At 39.8% G+C, this 25811-nt stretch overlaps 1 long non-coding RNA gene and 1 pseudogene across 1 annotated transcript; one reads left to right on the top strand and one right to left on the bottom strand.

The window, feature by feature from the left end:
- Positions 1-166: 166 nt before the first annotated feature.
- LOC139022471 (ubiquitin carboxyl-terminal hydrolase 47-like) lies at positions 167-25692 on the bottom strand (annotated as a pseudogene).
- LOC111953308 (uncharacterized) lies at positions 282-12668 on the top strand. Its single transcript, XR_002875853.2, has 4 exons — positions 282-371; positions 9830-9935; positions 10154-10264; positions 10406-12668. It is a non-coding gene; the product is annotated as an uncharacterized lncRNA (long non-coding RNA).
- Positions 25693-25811: the final 119 nt, after the last annotated feature.

Genomic DNA, 25811 nt, shown 5'->3' with positions numbered 1-25811 from the left:
TCCCTCCCTAGTGTAATTGGGATGGACGGGGAAGACCGCATTACAACCCTTAAAGAACTACGGTTGTATGATGGCCTGGATGAAGAGGAAAATCTTCTCCTCAAGGAACCATTCATGTTCTCGTTCCAGTTAGAGACATTATGAGATGTTCTATGTGGAGGCAGTTGACAACAAGAAAATTACTGTCTTTGCCTCTTTTGAGGAGCAGGAGATTTTCTCTCTTCTTCTTCTCTTGTTCTGCTGGCTCCTGTCTCTAAGGAACAGGGAGGAGTTGAGTCACCGAGAGAACTTTTGTGGTCGGTTCCATGGTTCATCTGACGATCTGGAGAATCCACTTAGAAACAGAGGGAAGATGTGACAGAGTGACAGATGTAAGTAACACAGGTTCACTGTGATTGATCAAATAGAGGAATGTTTGACCTTATGGAGAAGTAGAATCACATGAATGACATGGATAAAATATAACCACATAGATAAAAAAGATAATTCACATTTGTTAACTTACATTTCCTGTACATAAGCAGGTACGCACTCTGGGACCTACAGTAATGGAATAATAATGAGTTACTTCAAGGCCTTCCTAATTTGACAATTACACTTCATTAAATGGACACAAGTTTGCAAATAAAGCGCACCCACATCTATATTTACCTAAACCTCTCATCTTGTTCAAATGGTTTTGAATTGAGCTGTAAGAGAGGAGCAGCAGTGTTCAACTATAACTAGGGATGGGATGCATGTTGAGGAAATAGCAGGGTGGTTTATACTAGATTTAAAAAAGGAAAGTATCCCTTACCTGTGTGACGTAGCTGTCATCGAACACATACCAGTTGTGATCATCATAGGGCTTGATTTTAGCTGTGTAATGTCCACCTCTTAGACTTCCCACATGGTCCACAACTGCATAGAGTTCATAGTCACAGTTCTGTTCAGAGACATGGAGTAAAATCAAAAGYTCTGTCACGAAAAGAAAAATAACGCCACCATTTAAATTTACGAAGCTGTTTTCYGTAGGGACCYGTGAAGGACCAATGAGAATGAGAGYACACGTAACCCTCTGTTTTCCTTTTATTGTGCTACTGCCTGAATACATATACAAATGTGTCGCCTACATGAGAAAAATGTTACAAAAGCACCCGGTCTTATAAAGAAAGTATCTCTAAATACCTTTGTCCGTAACGTGTGAGGAACATCCACACAGCAGTCATTTTTGACATATGACATCCTGTTGTAGTCAAACTCAAACCTCTTGAGGAGCAGAGTRAGAATCTCTGGGGGATGTTCCATTTTACAAGCCTGGAGACACAAAACAAACACACACTATCAGTCTATCAGTATAGCCATTACCTTCCATAGRCTAAAGCGTGTTATCTTTTTGAGAAGTTTTTGGTACCATTATGGATTAAGGATTTTGATATGATTGAATATTCTCAACATCACAACTCACAATGGTTGAATCGGTTTTCTCATTGCATTGGTCACAATACATCCCACTGACAGTTGAAGACTTGAAAAACTCCTTAAAACCTTCCCTCTGTAAACACACACACACACCGTTTACAAACAATTCTTCCCTGCATAATCAAAACCTTTGGAAATGACTAAAATACTTGAAGAATATTTTCCCTACCACACTGTAGGTTTTGTTAGAGTCTGATGGATTTTCCATTGAGAGTGGCAGAGTCCAGAATGGACCAGTTTTTTCACTGGTCACGTGACCTTCTGAACATCTCGTTGTGTGTCTCAAATGTCCTTCGAAGATCTAAATGCAAAAATATGCCATAAAATAATATATAAGTCTTGTCATGGCAAATATTGTATTTATAACATGTTCAGTTGCAGGTCTTTTCTAATAACATGTCAGTATAAAAAATAAATAATACTGTACCTTCGACACATAGGGATTGACCATGCTTAAAATARTCTCAAAATATTCAGCAGCATCCCGTTGCTTGTATACTGATTGGTAAAAACAATAAGTCAAAACACTCTTGTGGTAGGTCATAATGCAAAGGATATACTTTTTCATTTATATAAACTAATATCATTTATAAGTGTTWKCTAATATATATTTTTTARTAATATTATTTATAATTTCATTCATTCAAATGTATGTATATACTGTATTTTAAKCTTTTACTGCAGTGGGTTATATCAGGGTCACACAGAGTGTTTCTTGGTAGTCTTAAACAAATCTACTTTGAAACAAAGGAATTCCCCTCACACACATGGTAATGAGCTTGAAAAAAGAATACACCTGTACCATGCCAGATATAGAATTCAAATGTATAAAATGTTTAGTTTGCGTCCTAATATTATACTTTACATACATTACAGAAGACTGAAAAAAATATATACAGTGCATTTGGAAAGTATTCGAGACCACTTGACTTTTTTCACATTTTGTTAAATTACAGCCTTATTCAAAAAAAATGATGACAAAGCAAAAATAGTTTTTTAGACATTTTTGCAAATGTATTCAAGGTAACAAACTGAAATATCACATTTACATTAGTATTCAGACTCTTTACTCAGTACTTTGTTGAAGAACATTTGGCAGCTATTACAGCCTTGAGTCTTCTTGGGTATGACGCTACAWGCTTGGCACACCTGTATTTGGGGAGTTTCTCCCATTTTTCTCTGCAGATTCTCTCAAGCTCTGTCAGGTTGGATGGGGAGCGCCGCGTCCCAGCTATTTTCAGATCTCTCCAAAAATGTTTGATCATGTTCAAGTCCGGGCTCTGTCTGGGCCACTCAAGGACATTCAGACTTGTCCCGAAGCCACTCTTGTGTTGTCTAGGCTGTGTGCTTAGGGTTGTTGTCCTGTTGGAAGGTGAACCTTCGCCCCAGTCTGAGGTCCTGAGCGCTCTGGATCAGGTTTTCATCAAAGATCTATCTGTACTTTGCTCCGTTCATCTTTCCCTCGATCCTGACTAGTCTCCCAGTCCCTGCCGCTGAAAAACATCCCCACAGCATAATGCTGCCACCAACATGCCTCACAGTAGGGATGGTGCCAGGTTTCCTCAAGACGTGACACTTGGCATTCAGGCCAAAGAGTTTAATCTTGGTTTCATCAGACCAGAGAATCTGGTTTCTTATGGTATGAGTCCTTAATGTCCACAAGGTACCTTGTGGCAAATGTGCCTTTTACTGAGGAGATGGCTTCCYTCTGGCCACTCTACCATAAAGACCTGATTGGTGGAGTGCTGCAGAGATGGTTGTCCTTCTGAAAGGTTCTCCCATCTCCACAAAGGAACTCTGGAGCTTTGTCAGAGTGACCATCAGGTTCTTGTTCACCTTCCTGACCAAGGCCCTTCTCCCCCGATTGCTCAGTTMGGCCGGGTGGCCAGCTCTAGGAAGAGTCTTGGTGGTTCCYAACCTCTTCCATTTAAGAATGATGGAGYCCACTGTGTTCTTGGTGAACTTCAATGCTGCAGAAATMTTTGGTACCCTTCCCCAGTTCTGTGCCTCTAGACAATCCTGTCTCTGAGCTCTACGGACAATTTTTTCGACAATCGTGGCTTGGTTTTTACTCTGACATGCACTGTCAACTGTGGGACCTTATATAGACAGGTGTGTGCCCTTCCAAATCATGTCCAATCAATGTAATTTACCACAGGTGGATCCAATCAAGCTGTAGAAACATCTCAAGGATGATAAATGGAAACAGGATGCACCTGAGCTCAATTTCGAGTCTCAAAGCAAAGGGTCTTAATTTTTTTGTAAATAAGGGATTTCAGATTTAATTTTTATTACATTAGCACTTTGTCATTATGGGTTTTGTGTGTAGATTGAGGAGGATTTTTTTWWATTTAATCCATTTTAGAATAAGGCTGTAACGTAATAAAATGTGGAAAAAGGGAAGGGGTCTGAATACTTATTATTTTTAAAATTATTTTACCCCCTTTTCTACACATTTTCATCATATCCAATTGGTAGTTACAGTCTTGTCCCATCGCTGCAACTCCCCTATGGATTCGGGAGAGGCGAAGGTCGAGTGCCGTGCGTCCTCGGAAACACAACCCCGCCAAGCCACACTGCTTCTTGACAAAATGCACGCTTAACCTGGAAACCAGCCGCACCAATGTGTCAGAGGAAACACTGTACACCTGGCAACCATGTCAGCTTGRATGCGCCCGGGCCCGCCACAGGAGTGGGACAAGGATATCCCGGGCGGCCAAACCCTCCCCTAACCCGGACGATGCTGGGCCAATTGTTTGTCGCCTCATGGGTCTCCCGGTCGTGGATGGCTGCGACACAGCATGGTATCAAACCAGGAACTGTAGTAACGCGGCTTGCACTGCGWTGCAGTGCCTTAGATCACTGCATCACTCGGGAGGTCACTGTATATATATTTGTCATAGAAACACCGGATTTMAGGKATTTTKTTTTTTAAATGTTCGATAATTATGAAATTATTAAAAATATGAATAACATTCCACCCATGAGGCCACTAGGTCATTTGACTGCAGGAAAGGAATGTATTATACTTTTTTGAATTTATAATGCTATTAGAGCACTTGRATATTTATCAAAGTTAGGTAAAATATATACTCATTCTCAGCAGAATATCAAAAGCAAACTCACCATTTTCAATGCCCAGTATCGATAAGATGTCCTTTGTGTGAGTTTCACTTGTCTTTAACGTCTTAAATAGGTTTTTCAGGTGAAAATCAGCAGTCTTCTGATCTTGACCACAGTGACTGTGGATATAGATGTGATATCTATAWATTCTCTTACGTCATATTATTCTAGTTTAATGTATTGATTTTAGATTGTAATRATTGTGTTAAGTGGGACTCAATRAGWAAATGTAAATAGCCAAACCTTTCCACYGCCTCTCTGAAGRCRTTAGTCATGAAGAGGACCTGCAGKACACTGTTCAAATAACACGTTGCRCCTTGATTAARTAAGCCATTGTAYTCTAAAATAAAGAAYGAATAATGAATTATTGTAGTAKCATAACTGATCCACTTCAGTGTGTCYYCATGTAGACCTATAATGGTTCGATCTTGAGACAGAAACGTACTTATTGCTTACAAAATATGAGGTCAAGTTTCATTTTAAACTTCTTCACGATGCCTTTGTCACATCCTTTTTTCTTTGGATGATTTTCCTTGGAATTCATTTTTTCATGTCTGAATAATCAAAAAATGTTATGTTAACAGAGAAAACATTAAAGCCATAATCTGTTAGATTTAAATGTATATACCCCTTGATTTGGAAAAAATACATTTAGGCCTACCTTATTGCAAACACATAATAGACTAATAATAKGAGTATTATTATAACAACACTATAACAATTATAACATTGTAACAACAATTATATAACCACAACAATAACAATAATAACCACATTATGAATATAATTATGAGTATTATCAGGCTAAATAATTTATGAAATAACAATGAGAATGTCGTACCGTATCTGGGCTACTAGGCTACTTGGAGTTTTTATTTTATTTACAATAATTGTTTAGGCCTTTTTCGATAACCCGTCACCCGTAAAGACGCACCATAGTTTCATTTTTGTACATCCGTTTGCTCGGATTTTCGTTTTGAGGTTACTYCTGCAGCAACACTCATTTGTGGACAGCGATATGGAAAATGTCGTCTGTAATAAAATCTAATCGTAGACCTCGCATATGGATTCAAATTCCAAATATTTGAAGATTCGCCACAACAATATGCACGCATACATGAATAACCTACATGAATAGTAGCTTCCACAGGYCTGAAATAAATCCTGGAAACAGACAGCAGGCGTCTTACCATACCTACTGTAAATACCGGTATGATTTCATGATTTGATTACTCCGTTAGTTTCATGTACATTTTAGCACTGTAATAACACAAAAAAAAACCTGTAGCCTACCAACAACTTACCGATTTTTRAGCTTCGAGAAAGAGAAGTGCGACATATTTGTTTTTCAAAATTTCAGTTTCGATTTKGATTCACCTTACCTCACTTGAAATCTACAGTAATACGCATATGTGGCCAGATGTGGCGTATTGTATACGGGCAACTGAAAAAWATCTAACAAATATTGAGAGTTGTTATTAATAATGTATATCCCCAAACAGATCCTATTAAATTAGTATTCCAATTCCTAATTATATGATCCCCCTCTCTCTCACACACAGACATATATAATTTAATGAAGCACAACGTGTAGGTCAAATAAAATGTCTAAGGGAGATTATAGAGCATGTAGCGAATTGTCGATTTWAAAAAATCATGAAAAATAAAACGATAGAAGAGTGGAGTAGACATTTCCAATCTTCCTTCTGGATCCCATAAAAGGAGAACAGGCATGAGTATTCCAGCTGCTTGTCTTTATGGTGCTCATACTGTTCCCTAAATAAAAAGGTGAGGAGGGTAGAACACATCAAAGGATAACTTCACATATCAGCATTATAATCAAGTTCATTTGACTTGATTTCACATTCATTGTGCACGTTTCACTCTTATCAAATTATACTCACAACAAGTTTCTTTGTTCAGTGTGTAACCATTAAATTAGCCAACGGTCAATTCTCAGAGTGRGATGTGTGTGTTTGTTTGTGTGGTAGTTTTAACTGCCTACCTGAGCTCTGGGGTACTTTCTCAGTAGTTTTGAGTTTCAGCTGCAGCACTGTCAATAATGTTAATCTCATTTTCTGTATTTCATTTTTTATTTATTTCAACTTTATTTAACCAGATAGGCCAGTTGAGAACAAGTTCTCATTTACAACTGCGACCTGGCCAAGATAAAGCAAAGCAGTGCGGCAAAAACAACAACACAGAGTTACACTTGGGATAAACAAACGTACAGTCAATAACACAATAGAAAAATCTGTATACAGTGTGTGCAAATGTAGTAAGAAGGTAAGGCAATAAATAGGCCAATCGTAGCGAAGTAATTACAATTTAGCAATTTACACTGGAGTGATATATGTGTAGATGAGGATGTGCAAGTAGAAATACAGGTGTGCAAAAGAGCTGAAWAACAAAAACAAATATYGGGATGAGGTTGTTAGTTGGTTGYATGGGCTATTTACAGATGGGCTGTGTACAGCTGCAGCGATCGGTAAGCTGAAGCTTAAAGTTAGTGAGGGAGATATAAGTCTCCAACTTCAGTGATTTTTGCAATTCGTTCCAGTCATTGGCAGCAGAGAACTGGAAGGAAAGGCTGCTGGAGCGCGTGCTATGGGTGGGTGTTGCTATGGTGACCAGTAAGCTGAGATAAGGCGGAGCTTTACCTAGCAAAGACTTATAGATGACCTGGAGCCAGTGGGTTTGGCGACAAATACGTAGCGAGGACCAGCCAACGAGGGCATACAGGTTGCAGTGGTGGGTAGTATATYGGGCTTTGGTGACAAAACGGATGGCACTATGATAGACTGCATCCAATTTGCTGAGTAGAGTGTTGAAGGCTATTTTGTAAATGACATTGCCGAAGTCAAGGATCGGTAGGATAGTCAGTTTTACGAGGGTATGTTTGGCAGCATGAGTGAAGGAGGCTTTGTTGCGAAATAGGAAGCCAATTCTAGATTTAACTTTGGATTGGATATGCTTAATGTGAGTCTGGAAGGAGAGTTTACAGTCTAACCAGACACCTAGGTATTTATATCACAAAACTCTTCATAGAGTTGGTCCATACTGACTGTCTCTGTCATTTTGAGGGCAACCACCACCTGCTCCAGGTCAGTGAAGGAGAGCTCCTTATWGAGGCCGATCGGTTTCAGTTTTACCATTACATTTTCTGGTGAGAAATCAAACCACTTGTCAATATGCAGAGCGTTGTTTCCATCAGCTTTTTTACGAGTTGGTCCAAAACACACCCCACGTTGTGGAAAAAGCACAGATAAATCTCAGCAGCTTCCGTTTTTTCTTCATACTCAAAAATACTCTTCAGTGCACCAGGACAGGTCTCCCCAAGGGACCTGAAGTATGAAGTAYGAGCTGGCCAGCTTCGCAGGAGACGATCGACAGCTGGATGAAGAGCGAGCCATCGTGTGCAAAAATGTCMCAGAATTTCACGCCACTCAATGTCAACAAAGGCAAAGAATGCARGCAGTTCCTCTCTTCGYGAAGCAGATACTGAGAAGTGGCTGTAGATCTTTAAAACAATTGTCTCAATATCCACTGACAGCTGATCGCAGGCGTGCTTGCAGGCGTTATGAGCTATGTGAGCTGGGCGTTTATCTTTCAGAATGCGATTGTTGGCACTGCTCAATAACTGGTAAACGGAGTGGTGTTTTCCAAAGTTGACARTGGCATTATCTGCTGCATAGGCTGTGATGTGTCTAATATCCAGWWCACGCTTTTCCAGACAGTTCATCAGAGCTTGATGTATGCCATTTGCAGTTTCATCACTGTCTTCATCAAAGTCAAGTAACTTGCACTGCACTCCATCAGACACAGAGAAATATCTCACGCACACTGGAAACATTTTTATGTTTCCCTTGCTTGAGGCATCACTGGCAACTGAGAAATACACGGGCTCACCTTCGATCGGGGACAGATCATCCAAAATATCCCGCCCAGTCTTTGGTCCTAAAACATTCATTGTAATCATCTCAGCTTTCGTTCTTCCCAAGTGCATCTTCTTCACAACATTTGAGTCATGAAACAAAGCACCGTTGAGCTTAACAAGACAGCCGGTGCTGTTGTAGCTGAGTCCGTGTTTAACCGTATGGTACACATGCGAGGCTTCACTTGCCACGATTTTCTCATTTTCCGCAGTAGACGTCACAAAGAATGCACCGATATTGCTAGCACCTATAGCTAGCGTGGCCTTCTTGTGTATTTCTGTGGATGCATGCTGAGTTAGGTCATTCCCCCCTCCTTGGCCAATTGAGAATTCCCGACGGCATAAAGTACAGAAAGCTTTCATCGAGTCACCACTGACAGGCTTAACCCACGTCTTTTTTGCTTCCCATTGTTTGTTGTAGCTGCCCAGTCTTTTCTTTTTTGCAGGTTCATCCATATTTCCTTGATATGCCAAACCGACCGAACAACAAATGAAATTACTTTGCAGGAATTGGCGCATTTACGCTATACTGTGATTGGATGAATATACGGGACAAACCAATTTAGACCAATATAAGGGACATCTCGGCTAATATGGGACAGTTGGCAACCAAAGTTAGGGGAAGGGTTAGCTAAAAGGATTAAGGTTAGGGTTATGAGAAGGGTTCGCTAACATGCTAAGTAGTTGCAAAGTAGCTAAACAGTAGCATGTAGTAGCAAGTTGTCTATGATGAGAATCAAACTCGCAACCTTTGAGTTGCTAGATGTTTGTGTTCATGCCTTAAGTAACCATCTGTCTTATGAAACCATACCAAACATAACATACTGCATCATATTAATTTGAGTGTCCTGGATTTATGTCTACTATGTTACGTCTAGTCTATGAGACCAGGTGTCAACCTGGTACTTTCGTTTTTGCCTTAAGTAAGCATCTGTCTTATGTAACCATAACAAATGTAACATATCATACTTATTTGAGTGTCCCGGATTTCAATTTACTATGTTACATCAAGTCTATGAGAACAGGTGTCAACAAGATAGGACTGAAAAATTGACATTCTGACATGTGGAGGGGACAGGTGAAGGGAGGGAATTCCAGAGCCTGGGTGTAGCTTTCGAGAACACCCTGTCACCAAAACAGAGGTTGGACTTCTTGTAAATATAAAGGGGACTTATTGTAAATGCTAGGTGGAAAGAGAGAAACATTTACTGATGTTGAAAAACGAGGCCAAGGAAAATTCCAGGGAGAGCACACCTGCATGCCTGCCTCCCTTAGCCATATCTCACAGTCCACCCTGTGTGTTTGACACAGTAACTGAAAGACAGAGAGAAGACAGAGAGCAACAAAATGGAGGACGAGAAGAGCTTTGACCCCGGAGACAGGATCCTCAAGTTTGTCAACAGACAGGATGATATTAGTAAGAATGATTTATGTCTCTCTTATGATTTAAAGTAAAACAGGTATGAGACAATGGTTTAAATTTTTTTATTAACTACATAGTCAACTGTTGTGGCCAGACATTAATATTTTTACATGAAGCTCCTGATATTAAAACAGTATTGAGAGAATCTCAAAAGTAGATTACTTTGCATGTCTCACCACTGAAATCTTCACAGGCATTATTGTGTTTTCCAGGGGTCTTATCAGGAAGTGCGTAGGCTGGCTGCGCTGACTGCCAAGGAAAAACAGTATTTCGAGGAGATCATTGCAACCTTGGCTTCCACCAAGTACTGTGAAACTAAATCTGTGAGTACTCGTTAATTGGACTGCATGCAGCTGTCACTGACGTGCGTTGACAATATTGCATTATTTTTTAAAGCACTGCTTACAAGGTTTCAAAAACAAGTATTTCCTTTTTTCCCCCACTTGCTCCATCTTTTAAAAAAGTGCCCAGGCTGCAAGTCACTGTTACAGAGACAGAACCCATCCAGTTTAAGAGTCCATTGCACAGTATGCTCTGAAGACAAAGGCCAGACCTACCAGTTCTGCTGGCAATGTCAGAGGCAGTGGAAAAGTCCAGGCTGGGCTCTGACCGCTGTGGCAACACTGGCTGCTCCAAACAGGAGCTGCAGCTGCTGCCAAAATGTCCAACCGTCACTGACTGCCAGTCTATAAGTGCCTGTCCCACCTGTGGCATACTATTGGAGCATGACAAGATCGGTTGTAAGAATTTAGCAAAACACTTGGGTGAACTGTTGGAATCATGGAAATATAATGATTATTCAAATTCTATAGTTAGAATATAATAGTGGGCACTTTGAATACAGTGTTTGACATACACAACAAATAAAAATGCCAGGGAGGAGTTATTGTGACAGGGTAGGAACCAAAGTGTTGTCAAATGTTTCCTATGGGCAGTGGTGGAAAAGTGCCCAAGATAACTTAATAGAAAATGACTCAAGTAAAAGTGAAAGTCTCCCAGTAAAATACAACTTTAGTAAAAGTCTAAAAGTATTTGTTTTAAATATACTTAAGTATCAAAAGTAAAAGTATAAATCCTTTCAAATTCCTTATATTAAGCAAACCAGATGCCACAATTTTCTTGTTTTTTAAAAATGTTTAGATAGCCAGGGGCACACTCCAAGACTCAGACATAATTTATAAACAAAGCATTTGTGTTAGTGAGTCCGCCAGATCAGATGCAGTAGGGATGACCAGTGATTTTGTCTTTAAGTGTGTCAATTGGAAAATGTTCATGTCCTGCTAAGCATTAAAAATGTAACTAGTACTTTTGGGTGTCAGGGAAAATGTATGAAGTAGAAAGTACATTATTTTTCTTTGTGTAAAAAACATAAATAGTAAAGTACACCTACTACTTAGTTAAAATACTTTAAAGTTCTACTTAAGTACGTTAAACCACTGCCTAGGGGACCCTACAATCTTTGTCTACATTTAATGTTTCCTCTTAGCTACTTCCTGTCGCTAACATTCTTGCTTTGCGTATTTCTCTTTTATTTTCAATATACTGTTGCAAAAAAAACATGCAGATGTAGGTCTACACCATCGCTGCTATTTAAAAAAGAAATTAATCACTGGTATTATCAGGCTGTGTAGTTAGTTATGTTTGCTCTGACTCGGTACATTTATTAGCTAGCTAGTGATTAGCATTAACGGCTAACAACATTCAGGCCCAACTTACTAAGACAAACTAGCTGTTTGTAGATGTAAGAAACACAAACTAATAGTGTAATTATAGAACGCGAGGGGATTTATATTGAGAAGCAAAGTGAAAACAGCATTGTTGTCATCAACAGTGTTGCATTGGGGTGGCAGGTAGCCTAGTGGTTCGAGCGTTGGGCCAGTAACTGTAAAAGTTGCTAGATCAAATCCCAGAGCTGACAAGTTAAAAATCTGTCGTTCTGCCCCTGAACAAAGGCAGTTAACCCACTGTTCCCAGGCCGTCATTGTAAATAAGATTTTTTTCTTAACTGACTTGCCTAGTTAAATGAAGGTAAACATTTTTTTTGGACCATACAGACTGAACGTAAGTATCTCGTGCTCAAGGAACAACAAATGTGCTCCTTGAGTGAAGGGCATGGCTTGGTCTGTGTGGAAAGTGGCATGGAGAGGAAGACATTTACATTTAACATTTAAGTCATTTAGCAGACGCTCTTATCCAGAGCGACTTACAAATTGGTGCATTCACCTTATGATATCCAGTGGAACAACCACTTTACAATAGTGCATCTAACTCTTTTAAGGGGGGGGGGGGGGTTAGAAGGATTACTTTATCCTATCCTAGGTATTCCTTAAAGAGGTGGGGTTTCAGGTGTCTCCGGAAGGTGGTGATTGAAGAGAGCAGAGAGCGATGACTCAAGTAGCAAAGTAAACTATACAAATGTATGTTACACACGGCATATTACATTTTAACAAACCAAACATTCAACTACCATTATAGAAGGTAAAGTAAAAACCTAAACCGGTCTGTGCATCATCACGGCTGCTCTTCTCTTATGGGATCCATAGCCAGTCTGTCATTTAGATTGTGCTGAGGGTGCCTGGGAGATGGAGGGAATGAAGAATGGGCAGAAGAGAGAATCTCCACCATTTTACTGCCTGTATTTATGATGTATTTTTATTTAACAGATGCACTGTATTCACTATTGTACTGTAAACAGATGTACTATAATCTCACTGTCAAAGCACAAACTGGAACAGCTGTTGATAAACATATCTCTCAAAGATAAAGTAAAGTCTACTCCAGTCTCATTTTCAGATCATTTATCACATGATTTACTTAACAAAAGGCACATCTCAATAGGAGATCCAGGTGTCCTCTAACATGGCACAAGTGGAGGGGGGTGGCCTTTCTTTTTTTGTTCTCTATTGCTCCTCTATTGTTCCTCAAGGAAGGGGGAAGACTGGTGACATCGGAGGACACTGTCAGACCAACTACTTATATGGCCTACTCCATGAATTTTGCACTTGTGTCTAAAAAACATGCGTTTTTACCTTTAAGTGTATGTGCAGTACTGTATTTACAAGTAGGATATTGTTTTTCAACAGGAAAAGTTCCAAAATTGTTGGAGTGCAACTGAAAAACAACAACAAAAAATTTATATTTAGTTTATTCTCTTCACCTGTCCCAACACAATTAGAGTTTGATCTTATGAACATTTTCCACTCAAACAACTAAATATGAATGTTTTTTAAGCTCTGGCTATAAACTTTTGGAGGTATAAGACTCCCAGTTTCCATCAGCAGTCATTCTAATCACATTGGGTCGAGTGCAACTGCAGGACACTGGGGGCCTTAGGGGCAGCATGCATCCTGACTCTGGAGAAGCTGTGCCTCCTGTAGGCGACCATCAGGGCAGCCAGGAGACAGACAGCAGAAGTGACCCCCAGGACTGCAGCCACAGTGGGGTCGGTACTGACCCCTGGTACTGGAGAGGGGTCAGTAAGTTCAGGCTCAGGTCAGGGGTTGAGTTCTGATATAACGGAATTACTGAGGAAGAGGGATTTAGCAATTCATGCACAATGATTTATTATTCTTTTTATTTAACTTTTAAATATCCAGGAAAATTCCCATTAAGGTCAGAATACCTCTTTTACAAGAGAGACCTGGTATGTAGACCTCTTTATCCATCACATTTACCAATTGGGTATTACAGAACTGTGATTGCTCTGTGATGGAGAAAGAGTGTTTACTATTTGACCCAATGGTAGACTAGCCTGGTACCAGATCTGTTTGTGTGTTTAGCCATTTTAGATCAGGGTGCCAAACAAATGGAATGTACTGTATGTATGGAATGTAGTACTAACTAACAGGAAGCTGGCTAAAGTTTGTCTTTCACGCTTATGGTAGACTTCTAAAAGACTTACCCATTAACAATGTGGAAATGAGTTATTGACAGTAATTTAAATTCATATTGTCTGGTTGTCGATGGAGAGACCAATGTCAGGGTAATAACACAACCTCTTGTCAAGATATGCAACTAGACATGCAACTATCCTGTCACCTGAATTAATGAATGAATGAGAAATCATGTCAGATCATGGCAGAATCTAATGGCAAAAATGGCTAAATGTGTATGGTCAAAGTACTGTCTCATCTCCAAACGCATCAAACTTACTTCAATGGTGCCTCCTACTGGGCAGTCCATCCAGTCTGAGCCAGATACCTTTACTGGCCAAATAAGAACAGGCATTAATAATATCCCTTATTGGGACAATGGTTAGGGTGTTTGTCATCAATGCTGGTGACCTGGGTTTGAGACCCACCAGGGGAGTCACCCCGTTGTCATGTTGTTAGCAATATATATTAATGTCATAACTTGGCAACAGTTACAACACACCTATCTAATTCAATTTAGTTTCTCATTGAAAGATGGGATTCCGTAGGATTTTCCCTTGATCATGAATTATGACCACATTTCCACTACCTGCTACGTTATCAGTATTTATTAATTGCATATAGCTGAGCATCTCAAAGAGAATTCTATCTTCTTTTTGAAATCTAGACCACATATACCACAAACATGTGATTGACAAACTCATTTTAATTAGATCAGATTGGTGTGTCAATTGTATTTACACGGGCAGGTATATGTGTGGTTAAAGGGACAATCCGCAATTGAAACAATAACAAAGTGTTGTCCCTGCCACTGTTTCTGCAAAAAGCTGATTAAAGGGGCTGGAGAAATGTAATCACTCTCAATTTCATAGATAGAGCTATGGATGCAAGGTCTGACCATCCATGATATCAAAACGATAGCTTTAACCATGTTTTGAGGCTATGCAGTTTTTGTTTACATTTACACTGTTCACAAACATTGGAGTAAAACAAGCATATCTTTTTATGGTTCTGATGGGGTACAACAGTTGAACTAAGCTCATGAGACATTTATGAGTTATATTCTTCAAGAATCAATGGGTACATATCATTCCTTTATAAGTCCGAAAATTGATGTAGGAACTGCGAACTGCCCCTTTAAGGTGTTACTTTCCATTTATGATACTTAAATACATTTTACGTTTCTCTCTGGCTTTTCCTTTTGAGATTTTATCTTTACAGCCAGACAAAATGACAACTATATTTTTGATTAATTTGTTTGTTTGTATTTCCATTTTGTGATCCATTTCCATAGCGAAACAGTGACTTGCGAAAGTATTCACCCCCTTGGCATCTTTCCTATTTTCTTGCCTTACAACCTGGAATTAAAATAGATTTTTGGGGCGTTTTATCATTTGATTTTCACAACATGCCTACCACTTTGAAGATGCAAAATATTTTTTATTGTGAAACAAACAAGAAATAAGACAAAAAAACTGAAAACTTGAGCGTGCATAACTATTCACCCCCCCAAAGTCAATACTTTGTAGAGCCACCTWRTGCAGCAATTACAGCTACAAGTCTCTTGGGGTATGTCTCTATAAGCTTGGCACATCTAGCCACTGGGATTTTTGCCCATTCTTCAAGGCAAAACTGCTCCAGCTTCTTCAAGTTGGATGGGTTCTGCTGGTGTACAGCAATCTGTAAGTCATACCACAGATTCTCAAATTGATTCAGGTCTGGGCTTTGTCTAGGCCATTCCAAGACATTTAAATGTTTCCCCTTAAACCACTCAAGTGTTCCTTTAGCATTATGCTTAGGCTCATTGTCTTGCTAGAAGGTGAACCTCCGTCTCAGTCTCAAATATCTGGAAGACTGAAACAGGTTTCCCTCAAGAATTTCCCTGTATTTAGCACCATCCATCATTCCTTCAATTCTGACCAGTTTCCCAGTCCCTGCCAATGAAAAACATCCCACAGCATGATGCTGCCACCACCATGCTTCACTGTGGGGATGGGGTTCTCAGGGTGATGAGAGGTGTTGGGTTTGCGCCAGACATAAGGTTTTCCTTGATGGCCAAAAAGCTAAATTTGAGTCTCATCTGACCAGAGTACCTTCTTCCATATGTTTGGGGAGTCTCCAACATGCCTTTTGGCGAACACCAAACGTGTTTACTTATTGTTTTCTTTAAGCAATGTCTTTTTTCTGGCCACTCTTCCGTAAAGCCCAGCCCTGTGCAGTGTACGGCTTAAAGTGGTCCTATGGACAGATACTCCAATCTCCGCTGTGGAGCTTTGCAGCTCCTTCAGGGTTATCTTTGATCTCTTTGTTGCCTCTCTGATTAATGCCCTCCTTGCCTGGTTTGTGAGTTTTGGTGGGCGGCCCTCTCTTGGCAGGTTTGTTGTGGTGTGATATTCTTTCAATTTTTTAATAATTGATTTAATGGTACTCTGTGGGATGTTCAAAGTTTTGGATATTTTTTATAACCCAACCCTGATCTGTACGTCTCCACAACTTTGTCCCTGACCTGTTTGGAGATCTCCTTGGTCTTCATGGTGCCGCTTGCTTGGTGGTGCCCCATGCTTAGTGGTGTTGCAGACTCTGGGGCCTTTCAGAACAGGTGTATATATCCTGAGATCATGTGACAGATCATGTGACACTTAGATTGCCCACAGGTGGACTTTATTTAACTAATTATGTGACTTCTGAAAGTAATTGGTTGCACCAGATCATATTTATGGGCTTCATAGCAACGGGGGTGAATAGATATGCATGCACCACTTTTCTCTTTTTTATTTTGAATAATTTTTTGAAATAAGTAATTTCTTTCATTTCCTTTACCAATTTGGACTATTTTGTGTATGTCCGTTACATAAAATCCAAATAAAAATCCATTTAAATTACAGGTTGTAATGCAACAAAACAGGAAAAATGCCAAGGGGATGAATACTTTTGCAAAGCACTGTATTTACTGGAATTCACCTGATATCCCGGGTCAGTGTACTTTGTCTCTGTACTTAGTACTCCACCCAGTACTAAAGTAATAAAGTTGTTATCAATGATATAGTCTCTAAAAAAACAGACCTAGGCAACAGCACTAGTTTATGACGGAGCATTGTTAATGTGGGACGCAACCCGTCTGCCGAGGGAGACTATTAATGATACCTAAAAATAATCTGAATATGTTTTAGAGCCTTTAAACCTGTGCTGTGAGGATGTGATTTGACAACATGCAGAAGTACAGTTTCTATATTTAAAGATGTAGGGTGGCAGGTAGCCTAGCGGTTAAGAGCGTTCGGCCAGTAATTGAAAGGTCGCTAGTTTGAATATCTGAGCCGACTAGGTGAAAAATCTGTTGATGTGCCCTTGAGCAAAGCACTTAACCCTAATTGATCTGGATAAGAGTGTCTACTAAAGGGCCAGGCCGTGGCCGGGAGTCCCGTTCAGGTTAGGGGAGGGTTTGGATGGGGGGGCTTTACTTGGCCCCGGTCGCCAGTTGAAAGGTGTTTCCTCCCACACATTGGTGCGGCTGGCAGGTGTTAAGGAGCGCGGTTAGGCAGGTCATGTTTTGGAGGACGCATGACTCCACCTTCGCCTCTCCCGAGCCCGTTGGGGCGTTGCAGCGATGAGACAAGATCATAATTGAAATTGGGAATAAAAAAGGGGTGAAAAATACAAGTGTCAACTAAAATATAAGAATAATATTTAGCATTTTTAAAGTGTCAGACCAAGGATGATCTCTAAACCTTTTGTGAAGTATTTAAAGAATCAAGATGAGGACTAAGTTCTTCTCTACATACAAAGCATCTTTAATATACATTAATCTGAGTAAAATGATGAACGATGTTGAACATAAAGAGGCTAATAACAGGACTTAAGTTAAAGTTTGTTGTTAAACATATATAACAATTTAATTCTAGGTTAAAGACAGAATTGTACCAAAACATCTGATTATATTCTGTTTTTTTTCAGTTTTCAAATTGGACCAAACAGAAACTTCATATGTATCCATCTCACTTCTTTTCCATTCCCTCCTCTCCTTCCCTGAAGTTCCTCTTTCTTCTTTTCTTGTCTTTACCCAAAAGCTCCATCTCTTCTACACTTCTCTTTTCATTCTTCTTGCATCGTTATTTTTTATGTGTGTGTGTGTGTGTGTGTGTGAACTGTGGCATTTATAGACACACGGGGAGTCGGGACATAGTTTACTTCTTCTTAGACATACCAACGGTGCGACCACTGCGACCGATGATCTTGGTGTGCTTGCCACGGACACCCCAGAAGCGCCTGAAACCACAGTGAGCCTTGTTCTTCTTCTGCCTCTCAAGAACCTCTCTCAGCTTGTTGTCTAGACCGTTAGCAAGGACCTGGCTGTAATTGCCATCCTTTTCTTCCTTTCTTCTTCACGTCGCTTTCCTTCTGAGTTCATTGAACTCTTGATGGATGTGAGAGGATATGATGGGATGGTCTCACACCTGTTTGGTCAGACTTGTCTTTGTCTCACCGAGATGCGTTTCTCCCTTTACCACGACACCCTCTCTGTCCTTATCTACCCTTCTCACTACATCACCCTGTTCTATTTTCTCCACAACATTATCCTCTTCTTTCAATGATGAACACCTGATGGGCAAAATATAGTCATGATGAAACACACGGATTCTGCCTAATTTCCGACATATCTCTGGACTCTGCTGTTTCTCTGTTATCAAAACCACATCATATCGTCTTGTTTCATCCACATCCTCTCTCCTGTGTGCAGCATCCTCCTTTCTTCTCTCTATCAAATCATCATCATCTCTTCCTGTATCTGCCTTTCCTACATTTTCCTTTCTTCTGACTGCAACATGTAGTTCCTGTCCTTTATTTCCATCAACACCGTGATCATTCTCATCGATGTGGCTGTAGTGGAGCAGGTTCCTTGGTGTCCACATCACCAATGAACTATCATGGTCCAAACACACCAAGACAGTCGTGAAGAGGGCACGATAACGCCTATTCCCCCTCAGGAGACTGAAAAGATTTGTCATGGGTCCGCAGATCCTCAAAAGATTCTACAGCTGCACCATCGAGAGCATCCTGACTGGTTGCATCACCACCTGGTATGGGAACTGCTCGGCCTCCGACCGCAAGAGACTACAGAGGGTAGTGCGTACGGCCCAGTACATCACTGGGGCCAAGCTTCCTGCCATCCAGGACCTCTAAACTAGGCGGTGTCAGAGGAAGGCCCTAAAAATTGCCAAAGACTCCATACACCCCAGTTCTCTCTGCTACCGCACAGCAAGCAGTACCGGAACGCCAAGTCTAGGTCCAAAAGGCTTCTTATCAGCTTCTACCCCCAAGCCATTAGACTCCTGAAACGCTAATCAAATGGCTATCCGGACTATTTGCATTGTCCCCCCCCCTTATCTCTGTTTATTATCTATGCATAGTCACTTTATCTCTACCTACATGTACATATTACCTAAATTACCTCGACTAACCTGTACCCCCGCACATTGGCTCTCTACCGGAACCCCCTGTATATAGCCTTGCTACTGTTATTTTATTGTTGCTCTTTAATAATTTGTTATTTTTCAAATTCTTTCTCTTTTTATTTTTTTATTTATTTTTTACTTCAGTTTATTTGAGAAAAATACTTTCTTAAACTGCATTTTTGGTTAAGGGCTTGTAAGTAAACATTTCAGGGCAGGGAAGACATGTTGGCAGGCACTGATAAGGGTGGAGAGCTGTGGATTAGTGAGGAAGGGGGTCGAGGTCAGGTCACATTAAGGGAGAAGGGACAGTTTATTGCCCGTGTCACTTAATTTCCTGCCTAATAACAGAGATATGATGGTTGGAGAGAAGGAGGAGATTCCACCCCAATTTGGGGTATATATACCATCACTGGTAGAACCATGTCCTTGTCTGTTCAGCTGTTCGATCCTTTTTCGATCCACCGTTTTACTCCAATATTTAAAACAAAGTAATAGACTCAAAACGTGGTTAAAACTATAATTTTGATATCATGGATGGTCAGGCCTTGCGTCCATACGAGCTCTGTCTATGAAATTAAGAATGTGACCACTTTGTTATTGTTTCAACTGCAGATTGTCCCTTTAAATAAGTAAAAGTTATTGTAACTTTCTAAGAGAAAGATGTTTATTTGTTCAAGAGGCTACATTACTTTCTCTCTTCATCTGTAAAAAAAGTATTGTCAATAATATTTTTAAATCGGTAACTTTCCTGTATTGTATAATGTTATGATGGCCCCCTTTTTTCTAATTTTCGCCTAAAATGACATACCAAATCTAATTGCCTGTAGCTCAGGCCCTGAAGCAAGGATATGCATATTCTTGGTACCATTTGAAAGGAATCACTTTGCAGTTTGTGGAAATGTGAATTGAATGTAGGAGAATATAAAACAATAMATCTGGTAGAAGAAAATACAAAGAAACAACCAACCGTTTTTTTTCTTCCACCATCTTTGTATTGCAAGAGAAAGGTCCCAGTTCTAGCCATCACTCTAGTTGTAATCCTGATGGTGTCCACAAGATGGCAGCAGTGTATGTGCAAAGTTTCAGACGGATAACTTGAAGTATGAGCGTTCTCCATGACATTTAGTGTGAAGTCACCCAGGTACATTTCGGGCAAATCGTGAAGTAGACATTTGCATTTATATGACATTTTTCTGCAAGAATATCGTCAAATCTGTATACTTGTACTTTGATTTAGCTTTTCCAGTATTAGTAGCCATATTATAAGTTCAACATTAGCAAAACAACCAGTTTTCATAACTTCATAACTCTGAACATTCTTATCATTTTTGTCCAAAAGGAAAAGGCATGCTGTCGCAAAAGGATAGCACCTACATTTTGTGACAGACACAGGGTTTCCGGATACTCCCATAAAGCCCAGCTCATTGGCTATCTAGCTAGCTGTGTTTGACCCTGACTGGTGCTTATTTGACAAAAATACAGTCGATCAAATGAAGACCGGCCAAGTCATCGGCGTGCCATGAAGGCGTCGCTCTCTGACCAAATATGGTGTCCTATAGGATATACTACACCTCTAATGATATAGTGAAGTCTGGTTACGTTCTAGGATCTCTGAGGAATACATACGAATGTGATTTGACTGGTTGAAACAACATTTAGGGTTAGATTTTCACAGATTCTTTTCTTTGCAAATTGAACGAGTGGAAATACAAAATCAATCGTGCATGCTATATGGACCTTTTTAGGATATGAAAAAGGATTTTATTGAACAAAACGACACTTCATGTTATCTCTGGGACCCTTTGGATGATAAATCAGAGCAAGATTTCAGAATGTAAGTACACATTTCACCTTCAGAGGTGAATTTGTCAAACCTATGGCGGTGAAAAAAGTGTTTTCTTGTTAGGAGCTCTCCTCAAACAATAGCATGGCATTTTTTCGCACTAATAACTACTGTTAATTGGACATTGCAGTTATATTAACAGGAATTTAAGCTTTCAGTCGATATAAGACACTTATATGTACCGACATTTGTTGTTTCTCTAAAATCTGCGATCTTGACACAAGGCGCTGCATGATTTACAACTGTCCCGTTGACGGGATGCCGATCCCTAAGAAGTTTATAAAGGTCCCTAGTGTTACCAATAAAGGAGCAGGGAAGATAACCAGATGCCTTTATACAAGCTTAACCTGGAATCCACACTGAGGTGAAGTAATAGTGAAATTGAAAGACTACAGAGTTTAGGCTAGTTAGTATACTGTACTACTGGTGTTGGGAATTTTCTTATTCAGGTGTGAAGTGTAGAATCAGAGATGACATCGGAAAATGGTGTAAAGACAGAAGAAACGGTTTAATGTGGAAGCACACACTATGTCTGAAGACACTTTTATCCCTTCACAGTGCAGTCAGTAAAATCAGCAATGTGGTCATGGTAGATAGAACGGTAGATAGAAACTGTCTTTTTAACTGGGGGCCTGTTATTTACAAAATCCTTACTCGCTTCCACACATACACTTTCAAAATGGCCCTGTAAAGCAGCAGAACTCTACATGTTGTGTCAATCATGCATTGATGGCATTGCTCACTCAATAACAATCAAATAAAATGTTTTTGGTCAGATACACATGGTTAGCAGATGTTAGTGCAAGCCCTGCCACATACGATGAGCGTCGGAGCCGGTGTAATAGGAATCCACCTTCCTACTATATTGTCCTTTTGCATGTTTGAAGTCTAGTCTGAGGTCGTAGCAGGCTTTCTTGTATGCGTCCACGTCCATGTCCTTGTAAGCGGTAGCTCTAGCCTTTTAGCCCAGCGAGGATATTGCCTGTAATCTATGGTTTTTGGTTTGGATACGTTTGTATAGTCACTGTGGGGATGACATTGTCTGTGCACTTATTGATGAAGCCTGTGACTGTTGTGGGAAACTCCTCAATGCTATCGGATGAATCCTGTAACATATTCCATTTGTATTAGCAAAAGTCTTGTAGCCTCGTGTCTGCTTCATCCGACCACTTCCGTATTGAACGCATCACTGGTACTTCCTCTTTGAGCTTTTTTTTGTAAACAGGAAGCAGGAGAATGGAGTTGTTGTCAGAATTGCAGAAGGGAGGATGAGGGAGGGCGTTGTATGAGTTTCTGTGGGTAGAAGAAAAGGGGTCTAGAGTTTTAGGTCCCCTAGTGGAGCAGGAGATGTGTTGGTAGAAGTGAGAGTTTTAATCTCCTCACGTTACAGTCTCCGCCCGCCAGAAACACTGCCACTGGGTGAGCAATTTCTTGTTTGTTTATGGCCCCACACAGGTTGTTGAGGGCCAGAGTAGTGTTGTCTTGTGGGGTTATGTAGACAGGCATGATAATTACGGATAACTCTCTTGGTAGATGAAAGGGTCTGCATCTATATCAGGTGGTCTGCATTCTATATCAGGTAAGCAAAAGTTATAGATTTCCTTCACACTGGAAGCAGCACACTTGTTGTTATAAATGAAAAACACACCCCTCCTCCTTTAGACTTGCCCCAAACCTTTGTCCGATCTTGCCACTGAATGGAGAATCCACAAATTATTATGTGTATAGTGTCATCATCTAGCCACGTATCTGTAAGACATGTGACTCTCGAACGAAGTTCATCCATCTTATTCTGAAGTGACTGGACATATGCCAACAGAAAGGCGTTCGGTTTTCTCCTTGCCTCAATTTCATCAGAACTGCAGCTCGTCTACTGAGTCTACGCCTGCAGTGTTTTGGTAGCCAATGGAACAAAGGAATAGGGTCCGGTATGAACAGGGCAACAGCTGAGTTGGAGTTGAAGTCTTATTTGAAGTTGAAATTGGGGTTAGTAACTGTTGATCTGATATCCAGAAGTGCTTGGTGTCATATATGATATTAGTATGAACTTTATGTACAAACGATAAACACGAAGAAATGCACTAAATAGCAAAGTTGGGTTGGAATTTGTAAGATTTTGCCCTTCTCAGTCTGCGCCATCTTGTCCAATTTTTCCGACAGTGAGCTTTAATGCCAAGGAGATGAATATATCATAATTATACAAATCTTACTGGGATAGGGCATCTCCCCATAGGTCACGATCTCATACAGCAAGGTGCCGAAGGACCACACGTCCATCTTGATGGTGAACTTTCTGCTGGTGATGGCCTCAGGAGCTGTCCATCTCAAAGGGAATAGTGCGTTCCCTACAGGTATATAATACACACCAGTCCAATTGAAATGTAGTCTTATAGAGCTGTGATCAATCTCCCAGTGGTCCGCAGAGCCAGGAAACTGTGAAGTGAGATACAAGATCAGAAAATAAGCAGACAATTTGAGTCAACAACAAACCTAACAACTGGAATCTGTCTTCTGTAATCAGTAAACCTCCTTATTAAAGGCCCATGTAGTGAAATGTCAACTTCCCAAGCTGTAAAAAGATGCTCTGAGCATAGCCATGATGTTGTACAACTACTTTATTTAAAAAAAATCATAGTTTCAGTGGAAAATGGAAATAGTTTTTAACTGGCAGCTTCATAAAAAAAAAACGTTCAAACTTTTGACTGGTACTGTAGAAACACCTGATTTGCGGGTGTTTTCTTTTTTAAATGTTTATTAATTACAAAATTATTAAAAATATGAATAACATTCCACCCATGAGGCCACTAGGTCATTTGACTGCAGGACAGGTGTACTATAATTTTTTGAATTTATAATGCTATTAGAGCACTTGTATATTTATCAAAGTTAGTTAAAATATATACTCTTTCTCAGCAGAATATCAACATCAAAGTCACCATTTCCAATGCCCAGTATCGATAAGATGTCCTTTGTGTGAGTTTCACTTGTCTTTAACGTCTTAAATAGGTTTTTCAGGTGAAAATCAGCAGTCTTCTGATCTTCAACACAGTGACTGTGGATATAGATGTGATATCTATAAATTCTCTTACGTCATATTATTCTAGTTTAATGTATTGATTTTAGATTGTAATCATTGTGTTAAGTGGGACTCAATTAGAAAATGTAAATAGCCAAACCTTTCCACAGCCTCTCTGAAGTCCTTAGTCATGAAGAGGACCTGCAGAACACTGTTCAAATAACAGGTTGCTCCTTGATTAACCTTTCTAGCCCAGGGGTTCCGCTAGCGGAACACCCACAACATTCCGCTGAAAAGGCAGCGCGCGAAATTGTAACTTTCACACATTAACAAGTCCAATACAGCAAATGAAAGATAAACATCTTGTTAATCTACCCATCGTGTCCGATTAAAATGTTTTACAGCGAAAACACAACATATATTTATGTTAGATCACCACCAAATCCAAAAAACACACAGCCATTTTTCCCAGCCAAAGATAGTCACACAAAAGCAGAAATAGAGATAAAATGTATCACTAACCTTTGATAATCTTCATCAGATGACACTCATAGGACATCATGTTACACAATACATTTATGTTTTATTCGATGATGCGTATTTATATCCACAAATCTCGGTTTACATTGGCGCCATGTTCAGAAATGCCTCCAAAATATCTGGAGTAATTACAGAGAGCCACGTCAAATAACAGAAATACTCATCATAAACTTTGATGAAAGATACATGTTTTACATATAATTAAAGATACACTTGTTCTTAATGCAACCGCTGTGTCAGATTTTTTTTAAACTTTAGTAAAAAGCACACCATGCAATAATTAAGTAGAGAATCAATCTTCAGGATGTTGTTATCATATATATCCAATAACGTTCCAACCGGAGCATTTCTTCATGTCTGTATATGTAATGGCACACATGGCCATTCCATGACTAGCGCGCATGACCAGGAACTAGCATTCTGCCAGACCACTGACTCAAATAGCTCCCATCCGGCCCCACATCACACTAGAGGCTTCATTCCACGTTCTACTGACTGTTGACATCTAGTGGAAGGCGTAGGAAGTGCAAACAGATCCATATATTACAGGGAATTGAATAGGCGATGACTTTCACATCGACCCTTCTCAGAATTCTCACTTCCTGTTTGGAAGTTTGCCTGCCATATGAGTTCTGTTATACTCACAGACATAATTCAAACAGTTTTAGAAACTTCAGAGTATTTTCTATCCAATAGTAATAATAATATGCATATATTATCATCTGGGACAGAGTAGGAGGGAGTTCACTATGGGCACCAATTCATCCAAAAGTGAAAATGCTGCCCCCTATCCCAAACAGGTTTAACTAAGCCATTGTAGTCTAAAATAAAGAAAGAATAATGAATTATTGTAGTACCATAACTGATCCACTTCAGTGTGTCAGCATGTAGACCTATAATGGCTACATTTTGAGACAGAAACGTACTTATTGCTTACCAAATATGAGGTCAAGTCTCATTTTAAACTTCTTCACAATGCCTTTGTCACATCCTTTTTTCTTTGGATGATTTTCCTTGGAATTCATTTTTTCATGTCTGAATAATCTTCAAAAAACATTCAAATAAATAAGAAAACATTAAATCCATAATCTGTTAGGTTGAAATATATATTGATTTGGAAAAATATATTTAGGCCTAGCATAACCTAGC

Source organism: Salvelinus sp. IW2-2015, linkage group LG3 (genome assembly GCF_002910315.2).
Source record: "Salvelinus sp. IW2-2015 linkage group LG3, ASM291031v2, whole genome shotgun sequence".
Taxonomy (NCBI): Eukaryota; Metazoa; Chordata; class Actinopteri; order Salmoniformes; family Salmonidae; genus Salvelinus; species Salvelinus sp. IW2-2015.
This window is presented reverse-complemented; position numbering and strand designations above follow the sequence as displayed.